Here is a 22,971-nt window from a genome sequence, read left to right as displayed (position 1 = left end):
TGTTTGCCACAGCACGATAATGTGACACGGCGCCCTCACATACCTCTTCCTGTCTCTGTCACCCCCTGGTTGGAGGATCTTTACTGATGTATTTGCTCATTTTGCGGCCTGCTTCCACCTTGAAAGGAGTCGTCCCCGGCGGGAGGTTGGAGCAGAGCGAAGAGCCTTGGTCATAAATGAAAATTGATGCTGGCGCGCAATGATTTTTCACGCCACATTGTCAAGTGTGATGCTGATTCGATTAAGATGAGAGATGGAGTGCCACAGGGGAGGGAGGGTGGATGTGTGGGTGTAGTGGCACTTCCACTTGCACTTGCATCTGGCCCACAAACCCATTTCCAGTGCGACGATGGCATGTCCCTGTGTGTCTCTTCGTGAGCGTCAGATTCAGAGTCTGAGACTGAAATTGAGACTCCACCTAATTGCATTAATGCAACAGCAGCAACTGAAGCTGAAGCAGCAGCAGAGGCAGCAGCAGAGGCAGCAGCAGAGGCAGAGGCAGAGGCAACATCAGTCAGTCCGTCATTCCATCAGCGTGCCCCATTTCCTCTCCCTTTCCGCCAGCCTACAGCGACCGCTCATTACGATCTCAAGCGAATCGAGAGCACGCGAGGCAGAATGAAATTAAAATTTCCTGCTTTGGCGTGTGAAACCTCCAGCAGCGAAAGAGACAAGGAGAGAGGGGGAGAGCGATAGAGAGACATGCACTGGGAGTCTGTGGCAGTGGCAGTGGCACTGCGATTGCGGCTGCGGCTGCGAGTGCTGGAATAATTGCAGAAAATACGAGAATATATTTTGTTGCCGGCCGTCGGCCTCCCATTGTGTAGGCAATTTGAGTGTCCACCTATATGTGGATTTGGACGCCTGTGTGGCATGCCCCAAGGCTGAATTCGTCACGCAATGGGAAGCTGCTGCTGCTGCTGCTGTTGCTGCATGCAAGCATTCGCCGCTTGACCCATTGTAATTGCATTTGTGGCATTGTGTCGTCTGCGTCGTCGACGTCGTCCTACCCATTCACGGCCCAGCCCACTTGTCTGGCTGTTGCTCTCACATTGTCGTTGTCTGCCACAGCAGCAACAGCAGCAGCAGCCTGTGAATGGATGCTGGATGCTGCAGCTGCTTAAGAAGGATATCCGCTCTTTAGCTCAATCGTTGCATGGCATTCCTTGCCCCATGCCACATGAGTGGTTTGGCATGCGGACATTATAATTACAATTTCGCATTATTATGCGAAGTGAATTTTCATTTATGCAAGGAGCATTTTTCAATGTCTCAAGTAGGCTGGCCGCTTCTGATTCTGTGTCTCTTTGTTGCCTCTTTTTGTTGCCGCCGCCTCGTGGAGAAGTTTATTAAAATTGCAATTGACTCTGGCCCTACCTTATTTTCATATTCAATTACATTTTCACCGAAATCTTCCACTGGAAAACCCATCATCAGCGTATTTATTTATTGCATTTATTCGCCGGAACCGCAAACAACTTTCAGGTGTTTTTTGAACACTCCAACTCTAGCTGCAACGCCAGCTGCAGCTCCACTTTCACCTGCTGCTGAGTGGCAAAAGCAAATACATTTCAGAGTGTGCGGCAGCAGCGCGATATTGCAACAGGGTGAACGCACTTTTTATATTGAACCACACATCGCTGCACTCGAATGCATTCGATTTTGTGTTGTGTTGTGTTGTGGGCATTTGCAAAAGGAGTGCAGTCCTGTGTTTGCTGAAAGGAATCGATTGCGAAGAAGAAGGTACTGACTGTGTGGCGCTTCCATAAGCGCTTTGACGCCAGCAAAAAGCATTTGCCTCCCAGGCTCTCCTGCCTCTATCTGTGTGCAGGTTGTGTGTGCAGTTGCAGATGCTGCAGGAAGATGCTCTACGGATGCTGCCGGATACTAAGTGTTTTTCGATTCTCCTCCCTGTTCCCTGTTCCCTGCTGTGCTGCTGCCTGCTCAATGAGCCTGAAATCTATGCAAAAGGTTGCTTTCAGTCGGAGTTCTCGCAGTTGTTGCAACATTTAAGCTGCTGCTGCTGCTGCAGCAGCCGTGACGCATTTAAGCGTTTGCTGTTGTTGTTATTCCTCTTTTGCATAATTAACGCAAATTGAACACAGTTCGCACTGGGGCGCTTGTGTAATCCTGTTTGTAAACCCGCCCGCGCATTATTAATAAGCACAATTTTCCATAATGGCGCCACAATGCAACGCGGAAATGTAAATAAATAATAAATAATAATGTTGCGAAATGTTCTTTCGACATATTATTTATTTCACAGTGTGTGTGTGTGTATTTGTGTGTGTGGCTTTAAATCCGATTGCCATTTTTGCATCCCCTGATTTAAGAGAGAGTCCGCAAACAGAGGCACGTCCATGCTGCTGCTGCTGCCCCGTCCTGGGCCCTAACTTCACAACCGACGAACCGAACAACAAATATCCAAGAATTTAAAATTCCAAACGCCTACGCAATGAAATACAGAGGGGGGGCGGGGTGGAGTGGACTTATATAGAAATTAAATGAAATAGGCAAAAAAGAAGATAACGAAAACGAGAGACAAAAGGCAATCGGTAGATGGATGCATGGAATAGAGGGATTAAAGGAAGGCGGAAGGTTGGCAGGGAAGGTGCGCCTGTCCTGTGTGTTTAATTTAAATGTCTCCCCCACACTCTCCCTCTCTCTCCACTCAAATGGTGGTGGATGGTGCTCAGAGAGTGGGGCCTTGATATGGCAGCTTATGTCTAAGTACGTGCCTGGACCTACACAAGGCTTACACCTCTATCGAACGCAGTGGCAGTGGCAGTGGCGTGGCTGCGTGGGGGTTTACTTGGCCATCTTGTCTGTCAGTCAGTTTAGCTACAGCTGTAGAGACAGAGTGCCAGAGCGCCAGAGTGCCAGAGTGCCAGAGAGAGAGAGAGAAGCAACAACTTGCCGCGAGCTAGAAATCATGTCGGGAATGCTTAAGTGTGCGACTGGCAGCAAGTCAAGCGGCAATCTCCTCTCTCTCTCTCTCTCTCTGCCTGTGGCACCTTCTAGTTCAATCGGTATGCCCCCTCGTCCAACTATCGTTATGCGTAGGCGTCTCGTGCGTACCAAAAGTTTAATGAACTTCAAAGCATTTGCCCACTTCCATACCCAATCCCGATACGAGACGAGGCCCGTCGTACGTTGCTCAATTCGGCAATGCTTCAATGCGAGAAACATCAATTGACGAATGTTTGCGGTGTTTCTCAGTGTATTTTTTTAATGGAATTATTATTATTATTACTAATATTTGTGTGTGTGTTTGTGTGCTTTGCATATATATTGTGGGTTGCAGTGGCAGCGCTTTGTAAATGGCTTTTAATTATGACTACGGCCATACAATTCTGACCACATTTTATGGCTAAAAATAGCAACAACAACAACAACAGAAGCAGCGCCTCCCCAACACCATCGACATCGGCATTTTGTGCCGACTGATGGCATTTTTCAATTGTTTGTCTGCATTTCGCTGAAACAAACAGCAAACATGTCAAAGGGAACGAACGAATGAAACAAAAACAACAAAAATCAAACACCAGAACTGCTCCTCCTCCTCCTCCCCTACAAAAAGTGGTGATACCAAAAAATTCCACAAAAATTGTTCGTTTCTGCCGCTGCTGCGCTGCAAAGCAGAAACCCCAAAAACATTGCGAATTTGTCAACAAACTGAAACGCACACATGCTCATAAATTTCCACAGCTATAAGAGGGGGGATATGTGTAGTGGCGGTGGCAGGGGACTGCTGTGTTGTGAGGTATGCTGTGCCCATAAACAAAAATATTTCATGCGAAAATGTTGCCTCTTCTTGTATGCATTTTGCTGCAGTGGCGGCGGGTTTCCTTGCTCCCCTGGTCTCCCGTTGCTGGTCAGCGAAATATGGGAATAGTTTTTAGGGGAAACTACAACAGGAGAGTCCCCAATCTAACCCCACTCTAACCCCACTCTATTCCCTCTCTATCGGTTTCACAATTTCCAAACAAAACACTTGACTTATTCCCCAAAATTTAAAGCATGAAATTCAACCCCAAAGCCAATGCTAATATTCTTTTTTCTCTCTTACTCTTTTCAGGTAATTTGCAACACTCTTCCCGACACTTTAAGCACCGACAGCAAGCGCATTTTTTGAGGCTTGTACAATAACAATTCGTTCGTAAGTAATTTATGTAATTTGTCAAACAAAAAAACAAGAGAGAAGAGAGGAGACGAGACGAGCGACAGAGAGCCGCGGAGTCGCGGTTAAAACTCAAACAAGCAGCGGAGACTTTATGAAGCGAGCTTTATTTTTATTTTTATTTCACGAGTTATACTATATATGATATTATGCAACAACAACGAATTTCTGGGTGTGGAAATTCTGTGGTGACTGCCAGCAGCCAGCAGCAGCAGCAGCAGCAACAACAAGTTGGAAATTGTTGCATGAATATCCTTTTAGCGCACTTCTGACGCTTTTATGCGCATTTAACTTTTATGATTATGATGACGTTGCGGTAAATTGGTTGACGGGGAGTGGTGTGGTGTGTCGAAGGAGGAGGTGGAGGCGTGGCGGAGGCGTAGCCGTGCCCAACGTTCTCTAGGTTGTAAAAGTTAAATTCATTTGCGGGCTGCATGTGGCACCTACCTATACATATGTACACATATGCATAGCTACTCGTGTGTGTGTGTGAAAGCATTTCTGTGAACGTGAAGCAATTAAATTTTTAAGCTGCAATTCTTCCAGGATTAATAACGCTTCCACTGCCTCCCTTTCGCACGAGCTCTCTCTCTCTCTTTGCCTCTGTCTCTCTGCACTTTCCACTTTCGCCAGAGATTTCATAGTTTGCATTGCATTTGCATGCTTTTCCGCGCCATGAATGAATCCCACAAATATTTCCATTCATTCTGAAAGTTGTAGCGTAAATATGGAGCCAGAGCTGCAGTCGGAGCCGTATTAATATGAAATTGTTGCCCCCATCCCCTGCCACCTCCCACTGCCAACTCATTCAAGTGCCACAGAGAGAGAGCGAGATAGAGAGCGTTGCAGGGTGAGTGAGACAGAAGAAAGAGATACAAATGTATCTGGCATATTAAAAAGGAGAACAGCAGCCGCGAGTGAAACAAACTGAATGAAAAGTTGTAGTAATGCCTTTACAATGATTACGTCGACTCCCATTTCTGTGGCGTGGCAACTTTTCAAATAAACTTCCCAGTGATCCGAAGCCCACAATTCCACAATCCTGCAGCCGACAGGCCCACACCCCGCGCCGATGCCTGCCTGATTGTGCGTTCATTGCACCCATAACTGCAATTTGCAATTGCAACTGCAACACAAATAAGCGTGGCAACTGCCGCTGCCGCTGCCAACATATGTAGATACGAGTTGCATTGTTTGCGCCACGCAGGATATTAAAAATGAGGCACAAACTGCTCTCATTACGCATACGCCTAGTTGGCCTGATAAGGCAAATAAACGGAGCGAGAGCGTTGCGCCCTTAAAGTGTCTGTTAAAGTCCAAGCACAGCCAAGCGAATGGGCTGTGGGGCAGGGGCAGGGGCAGGGGGGAAGCGGCTTAAAAGCAGCGTCGCTGCAGTGAAATAAAAACCGCATTTGATATAAAGGCATTGCCGCAGCTTTTCGCCCCACCACCAGCAGGGAGAAACAGTGAGGAGCAGCAGCACCCACAGACCCAGACAGGGGCAGCAGACAAAGCTGCACGACAACCAACTGGCTGCTGGCTGCTGGCAGTTGTGCCCCTTGTGCCCCATGCTGCTTTATGCTCCTCATCTAACTGTCTGTCTGCTGCTGCCTCTGCCGGCTCTGCCTGCCTGCCTGCCTGCCTGCTTGTTGTCTCTATATGTGGCCAGAGCCTCTGCCTTGAAGAGTTTTCGCAGTGTTTTCTGTGGCAAGCCGACGACGACGACAGCAGCAGCCGGCCCCACCCACACCCTGTACTCCCTGTACCTTCCGCACCAGTCCACTCACACATGCACAGTGCATACAAATGTTGACTGGATGGGTGCCTCAGCCAGCTGCCTGCCGCCTGCCGTTGCATGTTTGTGCTTATGGAAAATCCCTGCGCTCTAAAAAATGTATAAGTGCGCCAAACACACGCACACACACATACATATTGTACATATATGTGAGGAGAAGGAGAATGAGGAGGAAAAGTCTACACACCGCTCTCCGCTCTCTCTCCGCTCGTCGTCGCTTTTTCCTCTTTGCATTTTGCGAAAAACTTTTGTAAAATGACAAAAATATGCCCATTAAAATGAGCAAATGTTGGAATTTATGTACATTAGGAGGAATAGGCAGAGCAAGCTGCATGGGGGATGGTGGCTGGGAAGGGGGTTTGCCTCATAAGGGATGCTCTTTTATTTGCCAGGATTGTGCTTTTTCTGCTCAGACCCGGGGATGTCCCCGGCATGCCATCTCCTCCTACACATCTCCATGTCTCTATCTCTCTGGCCATTCAGCACAAGCTCATTCATCATAGGCAAAAAGGGAACACAGAAAAGGGCGACCAAGCAGGAAGGAGTAGAGACTTGGGGAGATGGCAGCTGGCAGATAGGCAGCGAAATGTCATTTACGAGTAGTGCAGCTCTTGGGTTGTGGCGCAGGCACAGTCCCAGTCGCACTCGCAGTCACAGTCACAGTTGGTTAGTGCAAACAATTAGCGTGGCTTAATCAGATTTGCCTGGCACATTAATGCCCGATAATTCCACACCCCTCCCCGAGACCCCAATCGAACCCCTCTGCAGTTCCCCTTTTCGATGACTGCCAGGAAAAGTTGACCCAAAGTTTTCCTGCGAAAAGAACTTAAAACGCTTCTCTCTCGCCGTGGGCAAAGTTTTCCCTTGCCTGACTGACAGACAGACAGACGGACAGACGGACGGACAGCTGGACAGAAAGTTTTCCAATTTTAATGAAAATATTTGTGCAGACTAGTGTACTCGATTCGTATCACAACGGATGGATGGATCGCATGGCATTGGATCGAAAGGGATTCACTGTCCCGCCTCTGCTCGTATCATTAATATGCATGTCATCGAGGCAGGAAGAGCCAGCCGGGCAGGACACGGACACGTACCTCTAGGATACCACTCGATGGGTGGGTCTAACTTTATGAGTGGATTGTTGTTACCGACGAGCACTGGACTTTGTCCTAACCAGCACTTTCAATGGGGGAAGGACATCTATTTATGTGTTCATAACAAGCTGTGAAAATATTTTCACACTTTTTTGTACGCTCCCCACTCCCCCAGCAGTGTCTGGTCCAAGTCTCGGTCTCTGGCTTGGCGTTTTCTTTATGCTCAGTTCTGCCTGCAGGTCCTGTTCCCTCCCTGGTAATCGATTTCCCTCTGCAGGTCGTCCAGCCAGTCGTTTTTCTTCGCACTCGAACAGAACAACAAAGTCGAAGCCAAAGAAAAGTGTTGAGCAAAACAGAGACAGGAGAAGTCTTACACTTGGCTTCATCTCTCTCTCTGTTTTTCCTGCTTCCCTTTTGCCATTGTGTGGAAAAACAATAACTCGCCCCAGAGCCTGGCTGGCCTCAACTTTCAATTGCAGCTCTCACATTTCCAACACAAAAATGGCAATCAAAATTTGATCTGCCCCCAAAAATCTGCAGTTTCCATTACACATTGGATGTGGCTTGCCCCATGGATGTGGCACATCCGTGTAGTAGTAGCAGTTGTTGTAGTTTCGTACGAGCTTCCATCATGATGACATTTTAATGAGCTAATTAAGAGCAACACTTTCACTTTCGCTTTCGCCACGTGAGCGAAAGTTTGCCTCTGGATTCTGCATTTAAGCAATTGCTACTGCAACAGCAAAATTTGTTGCCAATTAAAAGTTGCCAGCATCGGAGAAGGGGGAGAAGGAGGGGGTCATTTTGGTGTGACAAAATGAAGGACTAAAACAGGGCGGAGGGAGAAAGCGAAGGAGCCGCTTCGAGCAGCATTCGAATGGAATTTTAATTGAAATTCCAATGGAAGATTTTTCTCTCTCGCTCCCTCAAATAATTGAAAGGAAATGCAAGTCACGATTCTATAAGTGTGTGTGTCTGTCTGTGTGTGTGTGTGTGTAGAAAGGATAATGAGAAAGGAATTACATTTTATTAGTGGCAAATTGAATTTTCTTATTCGATTTTCTCCAAGTTCTTTCAATATTTTTATAAAGAAATTTAATTTCGATTAGAGAAAGGGGAAGGGGAAGAATAAGAGTGTAGATAAATATAGATGATGTTTATAGATGTATGCATGGATATGGATACAAAAAAAAGTAAAGAGAAAGAGTAAGAGCAAGAGCAAGGAACTACTTGCCATTCTGCAAAAGTTTCCAAAACTGGACACATGCCTCATCAGAAACCCATTAAATGACACAAAACAGCATAATGTCCTGGCCATGGGCGAAAGGAGACTGCAGACACGAGTCACAGAGCAGCGGAATCCCGCAGATACAAATAAAAGTATCTAAATGTGTATGCATTAGCGGCTATCTTATCTGTAGCACAATTAAAATATTAAATGAAATCATAAAAAGAGACAAACTTCCAGCCAGACAGGCGGGCAGGCAGTGGTAGCGGCAGCGGCAGCCACTAGCCATAATTCAAGTCATTAAAAGTTCTGTGGCCACCCTCTGAACCTGCACCCCTCTGAAGGGGAGGAGTGGCTTGTGTGCCTACCAAATAAAATTACCCACCGCATCTAATTCTAATTTACTGCGTTTATATGGGCGGCCAGGCCAGTTTTTTGAGGCCACCCGTGCAGTGGGTTGTAGGTGTGGCTGCCACCTTTTATGCGTAGTCGTTGCCGAGGAAATAAATTGGGGAAATTTATGCGTTTCCACATTAAAGGGCTGCTTGGGGTTGCCCTTGCCCCGTTGCCCCTGGTATCAGATGGAGCGGGAAGGGCCGTTACCGGGCCCTTAATTTGCCGCCAAATGAGTTACAAATTCCGCACACCTTTTCTCTCTGTTTCTCTGTTTCATTCTTGTGTTTTCTTCCGGTGCAAATTGTTTGCCAATTTGTGCCCCATGCTGCCTGCCTCAGTCCCGTTGTTTGGCTGTGCACGCGTGCGTGGCCTATGGTTGCCTTGGTGTACGGTGTGATAATTGCGTGTGGAAAATAAATATGTAGGATATATATACATATACTTAGGCACTCTTCAGCTACCTCTGCCTCGAAGGGGTAGCGGGGGGAAAGTTGACTAAACAAGCGGCATTCAATTAGCGGCAAGCGAGGCGGAAATTAATCAACCGCCAGACGCATCAGCGGCATCTCCAACGGCTGCCAATCAGGAAAAACTTTTGCCTTTGAAGTTGTGCCCCCACCCTAGGCAGCCCCCCAGTGCAGCCAGCCCGGCTGCCACTGACAATGACAATTAATCAAGCGATAACAAGATGTAAATGCAATGCATTGAATATTTTTTCCCTTGCCACCGGCCACCAGCAGCACGCCCCCATCCGCAGACATTTCTCGCACATTTTGCATAATATTTCCTTTGGTTTTCCTATTTTCTCTCGCTCCTTTCTTTTGCTCCATCTTTGTGTGGCCTTGGGGGAGGACTGCAGTTTATTTGAAAATTAAATTTACGCCAAATTTGCGCAGACAGCTGGCTGCGTTTTGTACCAACCCAACACCCTTGTGTCGTGCCCCAAGTCCCTCAGACCCTGTCAGACGTTCAACTTCATGAATTGGATTACGACGCGCGGGTTCAGCGTGGTCCAACTCGAAGTTGGGAGTCGAAGGAGCAGCAGCGAAAGAAACGAAACGAAACGAAACGAAAGACTCGGGCCATGTTTCACTGCCGCAGGCTTTTCGCAGCGATGCTGCTGAAGTCTGCTGTAACTCCTTACCCTTATCCACACCCTCTCCCGCCCTGCTACTGATTTTCCTGCATAGTTTTTAAGTAGCTGCGTAAATTTCCCTGCACAGATTTGTGTGCTGGCAACCCACACCGCGTCGATCCTCGCTCCCCCCTCTGTCTGTTTTCTTTCAACGCAAAAACTGCCGCCAGCATCGAGAGCGTCGAGAAGAAAAATGAAATGTTGTCTATGCATGAATGCAGTCGCCGAAGACATGCGGCAGGAGGCAGGAGGCATGAGGCAGGGGCATCCCTTTGTGCTTACACTTTGCGTACTTTGCGTGTACGAACAAACGGTTTAAGTGCTTTCAAAATGTTGACGCTCGCCGAGGATGCTGCTGATGATGCTGACGATGATTGGGCAAAGAGATAATGGGGATTGGCGGGGACTGAGGATTGGGGGATTGGCCAAAACTCCATCTTCATTTTATTATCTGCTATGTAAATTTGCGCGTTGAAAAGTTTGCGGAAAGTATTTCAAGTTTGATTTTGAGGTAGCGTTTATCCCCTGGTCGGGGATTAGCCAGCCAGCCAGTCAGCCTCTACCCCACACCACCCCACTCTTGGCCCTGGGCAAAAACCAATAACCGACGGCGCTATTTTGTGGGCAGGGGCAGCATAATTTAATTCAATTATCGTGGCCGCTTACTCTCTACGCCTCTGAGTCGACACGGCCACCGCGGGACGCTGCAACTCTGCCCCTTAGCACTTCTCCTCCTGCTCTCTGTGTGTGTTCCTTTTTTTATGGAATTTCTATTGGAGTGCCGCTTAAAATGCTAAATTATGTTCGTTCCTGGTTTTGCCAGCAATGTCTATAAATTTAAATGCCCAACGTTTGCTCTCTCTCTTTGCTTCTCTGTCTTATAATTCTCTGTTTCTGTACCTACGGATATTCATGGTTGCTTGTACAAATTTTATTGCATATTTCGAGGCGCGAAAAGCTGCCGCATATGAAAAATATTTAAGGCCAACGCGTCGTTGTGGCCAAAACAATTTGCCAAAGCCGCTTAAAAGCCGCAAGGCTCTGAAAGCATAGCATACCTTGAGGCGACCCCACACACACGCACACACAAAGGAACACACACACACATGTGTGTGTCGTGTGGGTCCTTTTGTTTTATTTGCCAAGGCGTCAAAGGCAGTGACTGGGGAGGGGAGGGAAGGGAAGAGCAAAGCCTATTAGGGGCCACAAGGAAACCAAGATGGCGCCATATTAAATTTCGCTTTGCCTCTGCACAGTATTTGCTCCTGTCTGGCGCACATAAATATGCTACAAAAGCTGAAACGCGCCGCCATGCCGAATGTCCTGCTGCCTTAGTGAAGCGATAAAACGGTCGTCCTCCTGCCCACTCCCCTCGCTGATTATTGGCGAGCATCGTAAAACCAGCAAAAGGAAAAGCTAAGCTTCAAGTTCTGGCTAAACACTAGCCAAACTAATTGCACGAAAAACTTGGCGAAAACTTGCTGGAGAGATGGAGAGCGAGTGACGTCAGAGCTTTAAGAGCTGAAGGCCAGAGGCAACCCCAACTCCCCCTGCCCCGCTGCCATGCGTTGTCATGCCGAATAAGAACATCTGGATTTGAGTTTCGTTTGTTGTTCCATTTCTCTCTTATCAAATCAGAGCGACTTTTGACAGCATTTTGGCAGACAGCTACCCCTCCAACACCCCCTCTATGCCGCCTTCCCTCCAAAAATATATTTGCTCCTGTTTCTGTTGCGGCGCGTGGATTTATTTGTGTCGTCTGGCAAAAAGTAATAAATTTTTCAACTCAAAAGCAAACAAACTTCAAATCGTTTTCATTAAAAAACATGAATGTGGCAGCAGCTTCCTTTCTTTTGCCTGTTCCCTGCTCCCTGTTCCTGCCTCCCCCCACGCTCTAGGCTCTATCTTGTGTCTTATGTTTCAGCCTGAGTTGGCAGCTTGATTTTGATTTATTGACCTGACAGGTTAAGGCCTGCATTATTAATGCCAATTATTGTGATTGCTGCCCCGGCACACACACAGATTGGGGGGATGGGATGAAGCGACGAAAATCATTAACCCGAAACAGCTTTGTGAACTTGTTGGCTGGATTGTTGGCTTCTTGGCTTTTTGGTTGGATGGAATAATCAGCCAGCTCTTGGACAGACCTATTTGATATTCAGAGTCTTTAAGCTTTACGCTTTCCCCCAATTAGTTTCCTTAACTAACATAACTGCAGCCCCAAAAAGGGAAACCCTGTTCAGGGTAAATGATAGTTGATCGCATTGAAAGGGTTTTATTTTTGCACACTTTGGACAACTTTCTGCTTGGAGCTTTTACTCTTTAAACTCTTTAAAACTCTCATACAGTTTGATTATTAAATTTCGTTATCTATTTGCTTTCATTGCAGGTAAACGCCAAAGCAAAGATGAATATTTCCTACCATAAATATTATACGCATAGCTGTGCTCGTATCTAGGTATCCTGTATGTATATGTAGAGTGCGAATGCTGATGCCAAAATTGGATTATAAACTTCGTTGAGCAGAAATAAATCACTTGACTTTCCATAAATCATTAGCAAGTGAAGCAAGTCAAGCGGGGCAGGCAAAGGGGCGGCATCCCTGGGGTCACGTCTGCCAAAATCAAAAGCATATTATGCCTGAAAGTATGCAAACATAAACCAATTATGGCCCAGAGACCCTAACCCCAGCACACGGATCAGCGAACGAATCAGAGACCGAAGAAGGGCAGCGACAGAGACAGAGACAGCGTCAGGGACAGCTTCCGCCCCTAGATATCATCATTGTTGTTGTTGCTGTTCTTGTTGTGGCAATCCCGCCCGAGGGGACAATACCGAGTGGGTTTGGCAGTCAAAAGAATCGTTGAAGCATTTAATCAAAGCACGCACACAAAATTTACACGCTAAACTGATTACGCGTAAAAGCCAATAATTATGTAATCATAGCCCCATATAATTTTTGACAAAGGTTCCGCGTCCTTCCTTCCTTCCTTCCATCTTCCTTTTCTCCCCAGCGTTTCGCTACGGAAAAGGTCAACAATTTGTTGGCGGAGAGTTTTTTTTTTTGTCTATTTCACAGTCGAAAAACTTTTGACGGCAACTGGGCAACACATTCACGATGCCATCCCATTCCCCATCCCATTACCGAGTATCATTCTTGACGATTTTGGGCACTGTGTGCAATGTGGAACAGTTTGCGGTTATTGGCCAAGTCGTGCGCTGCAGTTGGCCAGCGCCGCCGTCTGCAAGGGAATGAATGAACTTTTATGTTGCCATTGAATGGCCCTGGCCAAATGGCTATGGCTATGGCTGTTAAGGGTGCAATGGAAGCAGAAGGCAAAAGCAAAAGCATTTTCCAGCACGCCGTTACTTTTAATTAACTTTGATTTTCATTAAAGAAGCCATAAACACAGAGCCCAGAGAAGCAGCCCAGAACACTCTGGGACACCCTTTCTCTCTTTCACTCCCGCTGTATCTCTGTAGCTCTCTCTGTCTCACTCTCTCTTTTACACAATGATTATGAATCGGATCCAACGGCGCATGCATTATTCATTATGCATAAATAGTAACAAAAGTTTAATAAAAATTCATTTCAATTTTTAATTAAAATTAAATTTTCATGCCATGTTTGCTGCTGCTGCTGCTTCCCGTAGTTTATAGTTGTGGCTGCCTCCCGCAAAGGTCCTGCCACAAGGAAATTAATATTTTGGCTTCCACAAACACACACACACACACATACACACACACACATACACACACACACATAGAATGAGAGAGAGAGATACTGCCGCACACAGAGATAGAAACCCCAGATACAGTCATGCGTGGTGTCCATTTTAATTATGCATAAATGTCTGTCTGCATTTTTGCACTTGCCAGAACGTGAGGTGGGCAAGGGGCAAGGGGCATGGGGCATGGGTCTCTGCAATAATTTTCAGAGTAGTATTTGCACAAGTTTTTCTGCAGCAATTTGCCACATTTCCATAAGGGGCAAGGTGTTGTAATGTCTGCAATACCCTTCTACCGCTCCCTCTCCCTCTCTTTCTCTCTGTCTGTGCTCCCTTTTGGCTCAATTTTCCTTCGTCGTTTTTTTCTTGGCTTCGTGTCCGAGCCGCAAGGTAAATAATTGACCAGCGGCGGAAACTTTTGTTTGCTTAGGCTCTGGGGGCCATTAGCCCCGTGCTCGCCGCGCTGTCGGCACACCAGTCACTCAGTCAATTGTTGCACGTCTTTGAGGATGTTGCACACTCAGCTTATTAGTGCAACTCACTTAAGGCAAACAAAGCCGAGCTAAACTGTTAATCGCCGGCAACACTTAAGACAAACACGAGCCCCTGCCATGCGGCAAAGGCCGCTCCGCACCACAATTGCATGTCGAGTGGAGTTCCGCTTCATCCCACTCGCAACCACCCACCCACCCGCTCTATAAGCCAGCAACTGACTGCCTTTGTTCACACTCAGGACACATGAATGCACATGCACAAGGGGAGCGAATTCCAGAGCAAGGAGAAAGGAGAAACGAGAAAGGAGCAACGAGAAAGGAGAAAGGAGCTGCTTTCCAAGTGGATTTTCCATGCTGCTCCATTCTCTCCTGCTCTTAGCTCCTACTGCATGTGTCTCTCGTGCTAATCTTGATGGCCTGCCAATTGCCAAATGCAATTGCCATCGACTGGCACTGGCAATGGAAATGGCACAGGCACGGACAGCAGAACACCAGAATCCACTTGTTGGTGTTGGCATGGCATGGCAGAGCATTTGTTTCGTTTCGCTTCGCACCTTTTGGCAGTTTTCCCAGGTAAAACAAAGAAGCTCTCGGCTGGATCAGAGAATGTACAAGTGACAGCATAACTTCCATTGAAGGACAGCCCCAGAGGTAACAGATTATGCTGACCTCGCCCCAAGAGGTGTTTTATTTTCCGCCAGATTCAGCACGGGAAAGACTTATGCAAATATGGACCAATTAGAGGGCTTTTCGGGTAAATCGATTAGCGGCCGTTTTGGCTTTCAGTTCTTTCGCTCATTTGTCAACAATATCAATTGAGTTTTATGTTGAAAAATAAAACGAACCCCCCAGGGAGAGAGGGAAGAGGGAAACATTAAATCCAATAGACTGTGGAGCGTGCCCCAAATGGACATGAATGTCCAATTACTTTTTATTTCCTATGATAATATTTTTTGTTATTTATTTAGTAATTTTTTCAGCTGCATGCGAATTTCCATAAAATCTCAACGTTTTTGGGTGTATTTTGTAAAGCGAAGCTAAATAAACCTGTCACAACATGATGTAACACCAACAGCAACGCACTTTGTCATGGTTTATGCATGAACAGCGGCATCAACATCCTGCATGCAACATGCAACATGCAACGTCCCCCTCTACCCTGATGAACATGATGCAAATTGCATGCCTGCAATGGCGCTCTGCCCCACAATAAAAGTGAAACGAAAGGGATTAGGGCTGTTCTCTGCTGCTGCAGCAGTAGCATATGCCACACAATTGTTTGCACTTGCCACAACCCCCAAGCAGCAGCATGTTATGCATTTTCGACTTTATGGTAAATCAGATTAGGGCCTGCCTCTGCCTCTGCCCCTGCCCCCCTGTCTGCCCCTCTGCCACAAACAAACACACAGATGGAAAACCCACATTACATTGATACTGTGAGCTCCGCTCAGCTAAAATTTCAATTGTTACAATTTGTTGAATTGTTTTTATACATGTATGAGGGAATGACTGTCCTTCAGTCTATCTGTCCGTCTGTCTGCCTGTCTGTGGTTCAGTTGCACTTGTTTGTTGATTTAGCAGTTAGATTTATTGCATGTTTGATGCCATGCAACAAATTGCCTGTATGCCACAGGCCGAAATCTCGCATCTCTCTTCTGTGTATCTGTGTTTGTGTAGCTGTGTGGGGAAAGGCAATTTAATAATTTTTTGCTGCTATTTGCTGGGTAGATACCAAAGATTTGCTTTTACCATTTTTGGGGCTGCACATTTGTCGAGTACAGAACTCATTTGCATTGCCACATTGCCCCACTATCCAACATCGAACTAAATTAAATTTTAAATTGGACTCAGGCTCAGTTGCAGCAGCAGCAGCAGCAGCAGCAGCAGCATCACTGCTGTCAGAACTGGGGTCGGAGTTGGAGGGTCACGGCATAAATTCAAACATTTTTGTGTGTTGACCCATAAATATTTGAAATATTTTGATACATTTTCCATTTGCTTATCTAACTTGGTCTACTGCCATCTCCCTCTCTTTGCACAGTTAAATATTCATTCATTTTAATCCACAGCAAAATGCAATATTTGAGAGCTATTAACTCGGTTGGCCCCTTTGCAAAATATTAGCTGCAATCGGATCATCCAGGTGCACTTGTTGCAAGGACTGCCTTAAGGACTTGCACATTGAGTTGCAATGTGGCATTGAATTCAATCAAGCGCAATCAGCTTTGATTGATTTCACTTAAGTTGGGACTTATTCTACGATTAGTTACGTTCTATGAGCCTCAAACTCATGTTATGTGTGGCTCTGCGTCGCATTTCACGGCAATTGTTCGCCTGAAATGTTTTGCAGTTTTCCCTTTGGCTTGCAGCCGCACCACAATGCCATTGTCCACATTGATGGTGGTGGCTGTTGGCTGTTGGCTGGTCTGCTGCATTTTACCCACTCACAAAATTACCTTTTTGCGTTTTACCGCTGTCATGTGGCCAGCTCTGACTCTCTCGCTCGTTCGCTCGCTCGCTCCTCGTGTAGCTGCTGTCGCTCTTGTCGCCGCACTTAATTTATGGCATTCGCTGTTGCCACAAAAAGACGCCAACAACAGCAAGCACTGCGCATTTTACACATTTTTGGCACAGTGCTGCTGCTGCTGCTGCTGCTGCTGGAGCTGCAACAACAGCAGAAACAACAGCAATGACAACAGCAATGACAACAGCCATTGCCGCTGCGGTTGGTTGTGCCACCAGGAGAGCGGGGCCGGCTGCTGGCGTGTGTTGTGTGGGAGGGAGGGATCTGTGCTGTAGAAGGTTGCTTAATGCTAACAATGAAATGTGCTGCACTGCCAAAGGCAGGCTGTAAACCTAATTACCATAAAATTATACCCACGGCCAACGGCCAGGGAGCCACGCACACGCCAATAACTGCCAGCGACGATTAGTAATTTTTTGTATGTTTGTTGGACAGGGTGTAGGTAGCTTGTCAGAGTCCTTGTCACTAACGCGCTATACAAATATGCACTCAATTAATTTCGGCAAATGTGTTGAACAGGAACGGACAGCTGGACGGACGGCAGGAACAATTGCAGCACTTTTTTCGAGTGTGAACAATTTACTGCATTGTTCGGGGCAAACAGCAGCAAAAAACATGTGCAAGCTGTGGCTTAAAATACCGACTAGAAAATACCTCTGCGGAATGGCAATGATTGAGTGATAACATAAGAAGAGCTATAAAGTAGGATCATGGACCAAATATTGCTTGCTTTGTGTACATATCCATGCAGTCAATATATCCTGGCAGCAAAACTCGTTTAATGGGTACAACAAAATGCTGAATAAAACTTTCACTTTGGCCACAAACCGAGCTGGGAGCAGAGTTTTCAAAAAACAATCAGAGAGATGGCAAATTGCACATTTCCGCATGGAAATGCACACAGACACTGATACCCACAGAGTGGGGTGGGGCAGGGGAGAGGGATGCAAAGAAGAGGCAGCTCATCATGATGGTGCCTGCTGCCTGCTGCCTGCTTGTTGTTGGTGGCAGACAAACAGCTAAAAACAACCGCAAATTGTTGAATTTAATTTTCATTTTGGATGTATTCCAATTTCATCAACTCCAAACAGCCCCCAAACCCAACCCAACCTCCACTCCCAAAGCACACACACACACAGAGACACACTTTAGCTTTTGCCAAATTGCTTTCGTTGCTGTGCTGCTGCTGAGGCAGTGATACAGCCACTGCGTCGTATACGTAATATCTGTTAACTGGGCGAAATTAAAGCCAGGGACAAAAGCAGCAAACAACCATAATGTGCAATTACACAGTTCGTTCCAGAACGCAGAGCGACTCCTCGTAACGAGAACATAATTTTCCCTACTTGCTGGCCCACATACGATGGTGGCACGCACCACACTCACTGCTGGCTGGCTGGCTGCCTGCTCGCTGTCGGTTCATATACGAGGGCGACATGTTCCGAATTTATGCTGCAGACGTGCAGGACTCCCGGTTATGTGACACATAAAGCTGAGCACACGGAAACCTGATCTCTACTTTTTATATTTTGTCGCTCAATCTCTTGGAGCTTGGAGCCGACCCGACCCTCTTCCTCGCAGTCTCCTTGCCTCCACGGCGACACTTGATCGTTGTTTGGAGCGCCATGGAAATTGCCTCAATTTGCGGCACCTTTCAGCTGCCACCTGCCAGCTGCCACCCCTTTGTTGTCGACACCTGGCGAAAGCCCTTTCAGCGCTATTCAGTTTACCTTTTCGCATATTTTTTATGGCCATCGATCAATTTAATAATTCTTTTTCCAACGGCGCTGACGTCCATCAATTGTTGGTTGCCCCCACTGAATGGGGCAGCAATGGAGGACTGTGGCAGGGACTCTGATGTATGTGGATGAGGATAAGGACTGCCTCAACAGCTGCGCGTTTGGGTTTCCATTAAAATTGTTTCTCTCTTTCTTTTTCGCTTCGCTTCGATTCGATTCGTTGCTCTTCATTTTCTTTTATTCGTTTTCCCTTTTGTTTCTGGCGAAACGATTCTCTGTCCATATGCGAGTGTGTGTTGTGTGTGTGTGTGTGTGAGTGCGTCTGTTCCCTGTTACAATGTGTCCTTGTAATTTATTCCTGTTGAGTTGTGCCATGTGCGAATTATTGTCAGCGATTTGTTGCAAATTTAAGGCATTAAAAGGCTTCAACGTGGAGCACCGAATCAAGAGAGCTCCACTAAATGAAAGAATAATGGTGGCAGAAGAGAAAGAGTGGTAGAATCCTCTGCCACATGCGAACATTTCCCCAGTTGAATGTTCATTTTGTGGATTGTTAAAGCATTTCGTTGAAGAGATTCAGAAACAGAAACAGAAGCAGACTCTGCGTCAGGGTCAGGTAAATGTGAAAATAACAAGCACCCCACTCTCTCTCCCACAACCCACATCTAATGCATAATTTATTTGCCTTGTACATTTGGGTCGCAGCATAAATCAGAGCGGCAAAACAGAAACAAACCCCAAGCACAGAGCAAACGAGAGCAGCAGCAGCAGCAGCCGAGACAACAACAATTACGTGTATTTTTCTATATAAAAATGCGGACTAAAAGAGCTGTAAAACCCATTAACAATTACGCGCTGCGTTCAGCTCTTGTTTCAGTTGTGCCACATTTTGTTGTCGTCAACCTTCCACCCCCCCACCGACCAAAGCCTGAAACGCGCCACAAAAAAAGGCGCACCACCGCCAGCAGAATGATAACCTAATTAAGCTGGGACTCACCTTTTCGTGTTATTTTACATTTTGTTTTGGTTTTTGTTCTCTTCTGGATATTTTTGTATGCCTTGCAATGTTTCCTTCATTTTCATTTCCATTTTCTCCTCCACAACCTCTGGCACTGCCTCGGCCTCCTGTCTTTTGCAGGCAGGCAGGCAGGCGACTCGAACGATGTCAAACGTGAGGCAAGAGCGAAATGGAAATCAGGGCAAAGACAACACACACACACACAACAGGGACCGCGGAAAAGCAAAGAAAGCAAAACCCCCCGAGGAGCGAAGAGGAAACATTTCGGCATTAAAGTTTCATTTGTGGGGTCTATGCTGGAGGCCGTGGATCTATTCCAATCCACTCTTAGCGCTCCCCGGCATACGCGCTTTTAATTTCCCCACAGTTTATCGTCGCCTTTCGGGCCCCTCCCCCAGAGACACCAAAAGAACCGAATGCCATTCAATGCCATTTCATTTACTTCCGTTTCATTGGAGCTGCCTTCTATCGAAGCTTCTGCCTCTGCAGCGCACTCTTTGCTCTGCACTGAGGGAAATGAGTGGCAGGTTTCGAAGTCCTATTTGATTACTTGGAAAGCTGAATCTTCTGCAAGGATTGGGAAGAGGAAATAGATCGAAAATCATCCAACAAAATAATCTCCCAATGCAGTTTCTGCACCATGGTTTACTCTCTCGATGTTGGAATATTTTATTTTGCTAAAAATTAATTTATTTTGCTCTCAGTGTATGTATGGGTCATTTCTTCTCCCTGGTTCTGGTTTTTTTCTGCTTTTGGCCCTTTTGGCTGTGGCTTGTAATTGCTAATATCCGCTTTTAATTAAGCAACTTCCTTTTCAGCATTGTGGTCCTGCGGACTGTGGCCTGCCTGCCTCTCTCTCTCTCTCTCTCTTTCGCTTCCTTTTCAGTTGTATATTCAACTATACATCCATATATATGTTGGTATATTTTATTTTCTTTCGTTTTTGGCGCCCTTTTTTGTTGGTTCGGTTTTTTGGGTTTACTTTGGCTTGTGCTGTGCTGCCTTTTGGGCTTTTGTGCATACCAAATAATGCTGGGGAGCCTTGCGCTATTGACCCAAAACTCAACTCACAGACAGAGCTTCCCCCGTGCATTATTCAGTTGATGGAGAAATTCGGGCTTAAAGAGCGGCATCCCTTTAAGAGTTGAATGCCACTGCGCCACATGGTTGAACTTCAATTAGTCGGCGAGTGTAAGCGTTTTCTAATTTCGTGCACTTTTATCTAAATAACCGCATGCAATGGTGCATGCAACAGCCAGCCAGCTGGATAACAACAGTGGCAGCCACTGGCAATGGCTGGCTACAATATGTGGAAAAAAAACACTGGCCATTGCCGATGGTCAATTCTCGTTTGGCAATAAAGTTTCACGGAGCATATCAATTGCTTGGCCTGCGGCTCGCTCGCGTCCTTTTCCCTGGAAAATGTGTAAAACGAGACGAAACAACAGCAGTAAAAACATCGGGCAACATCATGCAACAACAACTGCAACAACCCGCCTGATTGGGGGTCAATCCACAAAAGCAACATCCACAATAAGAGCCCACCATTCAGTGTTCGATTTCTGCTTCCTGATGCTTGGTTATTGTTGCTGTTTTTCCTTGTTTTTGCCATTGTGTGGCACATCCACAACCACTCCCATTCCCACTCCCATTCCCACTCTCAGTGTCTGGCCCTTCGTTTGGGTTGTCTCTTTTGTTGTTCAATAATCAACACCAGAGCAGAGCTACAGCAAGAAGTGGGTGGTGGAGCGGCAGCAGCAGGCAAACAGGCAGCATGGAGTGCCAGAAGAGCCGGGAGTGCCGCGGGTGCAAACATGCTGCAGCTGTTGCAAAAACCTGCATTTGTGGTTAAAAAAAGACAAGGGAGACAGCGGCGGAGCTTCGTCCAGTGCAGACAGGTGAAAATTGCTGCAAAAATAGCCATAAAAAGTGGCAACCACGAGCCGCCGTTAGACGATCCATGTGTGAGGGGGTCATGGCAGCAGAATAAACGGCGAAAGGACATCATGTAAGCCTGTGGCAAAGAGTACAACTGCAGATTTACGTGGCATGTCCTGCCTGTTTTCGGGCACTGCCACCGCCTCGAATGTTTGCTAATAAATGTTGTTGGATTGTTTGATGTCAGCGAGCCGTGGTCAGAAATCAACGTGGCATGCCCTCGGTGCTGGGTGCTCGGTGCTCGGTTCCCTGTGCATTAATTAAGCTTTTGCGACTCTTCACACCTGGCCAACGGCCTCCTGTATGTAACTGCAATTGCTGGCCAGGTCAGATCAGGTCGAAAAGCCCAAGCATTGTTGTCACTTAAGCGCCAGAAAGTAGGCTCAATCGTATTAGGAATTTCGTTTTAACTGGTCAGTGGTGGCGGCAGTGACTGTGGCAGGATGTGCAGCTCTAGCTCCGTGTGTTTCGTTGCCAGTGAAACTAATCGGCTTAGGCAAGCTGTTGATGTTGCTGTTGCCACTGCCACAGTGGCTGCAAATGTTGCTGCTGTCAAATGTATGCAAAATGCATGCAGAGCCAGTCGGACTGGGGCAAGGGCCTAGGCCAGAGGTTGGCTGTGGCACTGGCTGAGCGTTGTTCACTTGGCAGCCAACCAGGCTTGACAGTTTAGTGCCTTGGCAGCATGCAACATGCAGCAGAAGCTGCTATCCCAATTTTTTGTTTGGGCCAGCTTAAGAGTTGATTTTGAAATTGAATCAAATGGGGCTTGGGTTTGGGTTTATTTGAGTTTTTGCACCTATGCACCTATGCAGCTGTAATACTTAATTGTCATGGAGTTCAACGACACACACACGCACACCCAGGCACCCAGGCACACACCAGTTGCTGCTGCGGTAAGAATGTGTTGAAAGTTTATTGTGACAATCGGCTGAAGAATTTTCTATGGCTTCATTTACTGCCCTGCCCGGCGGCCACTAGAATTACCGTTGACACATGGAGAATGTATAGAGAGCCACTGCTGCCTGAACTACAGTTGCCACATCTAGCGGCAGGCACTTCCCTCCCCCCACTCATCATGCACGTTGCCCCCGGCAGTTAAGCTTGCGAATAAATCTGAGAAAAATGCAAGCTGAAGCGATGGTTTGTGCACTCAAGGAAAATCAATGAAGGGAAACTTCCTTGTACACTCGTCTACCCACCATTAGTCAGGTAAATCTTCAACATATGGAGAGGAGGCGGGCGGGCAGGCAGGCAGTCAGTCAGTCCTGCAACCTGTTGCTGCTGCTGCTGCTGTTGCTGCCTTGGCAATTACTCAGGTTTACGATTCATTAAATCTTTATGTCGCCAGCACATAATGGATTAAAAACGAGTGTAAATGAACGACTGGGAGGGGCAGGGGAGACTTTGTTGCCGCTGCCTCCGTGCCATTCCTCCATTTTTTTGTGCTTGCCACTCTTTCTGCTCTTTGCTTGAGCTCCCATTTCTAGTGCTGTTGCTTGCGAAAGTTTTTCTGTTTTCTTGGTTTAATGGAGTGCACCTAATGGCCATTTTTATGCGAGTGTCGGCTTAAAGGATCCGCCTGCTCTGTGCCACAGGCTGTGCTCTGCTCCACTGCAGTGTTTCCTGCTCTTTCTCTCTCTCTGTCTCTTGGCTGTCAGGCAATGGAATTGCAAATGTGAACCGGCAAAGCGGTCAA

General features: G+C 46.8%; 1 protein-coding gene across 3 annotated transcripts in view; it reads left to right on the top strand.

Moving 5' to 3' along the window:
• Positions 1–22,971, top strand: part of LOC117890480 (Krueppel-like factor luna) — a 113,001-nt gene that overhangs the window by 72,652 nt on the left and 17,378 nt on the right. Inside the window, exon 1 of one of the 3 annotated variants that reach the window (XM_034795348.1) lies at positions 15,360–15,364. The exons of the other annotated variants lie outside the window; for them this stretch is intronic. The gene's annotated coding sequence lies outside the window, so the exon portion shown is untranslated. Of the gene's footprint in view, positions 1–15,359; positions 15,365–22,971 lie in introns of those variants that run through there. 3 annotated transcript variants of the gene reach the window in all.

This window comes from Drosophila subobscura, chromosome E (assembly GCF_008121235.1).
Source record: "Drosophila subobscura isolate 14011-0131.10 chromosome E, UCBerk_Dsub_1.0, whole genome shotgun sequence".
Taxonomy (NCBI): domain Eukaryota; kingdom Metazoa; phylum Arthropoda; class Insecta; order Diptera; family Drosophilidae; genus Drosophila; species Drosophila subobscura.
The sequence above is the reverse complement of the archived record's forward strand: the minus strand, read 5'-3'. Positions and strand labels throughout refer to the sequence as shown.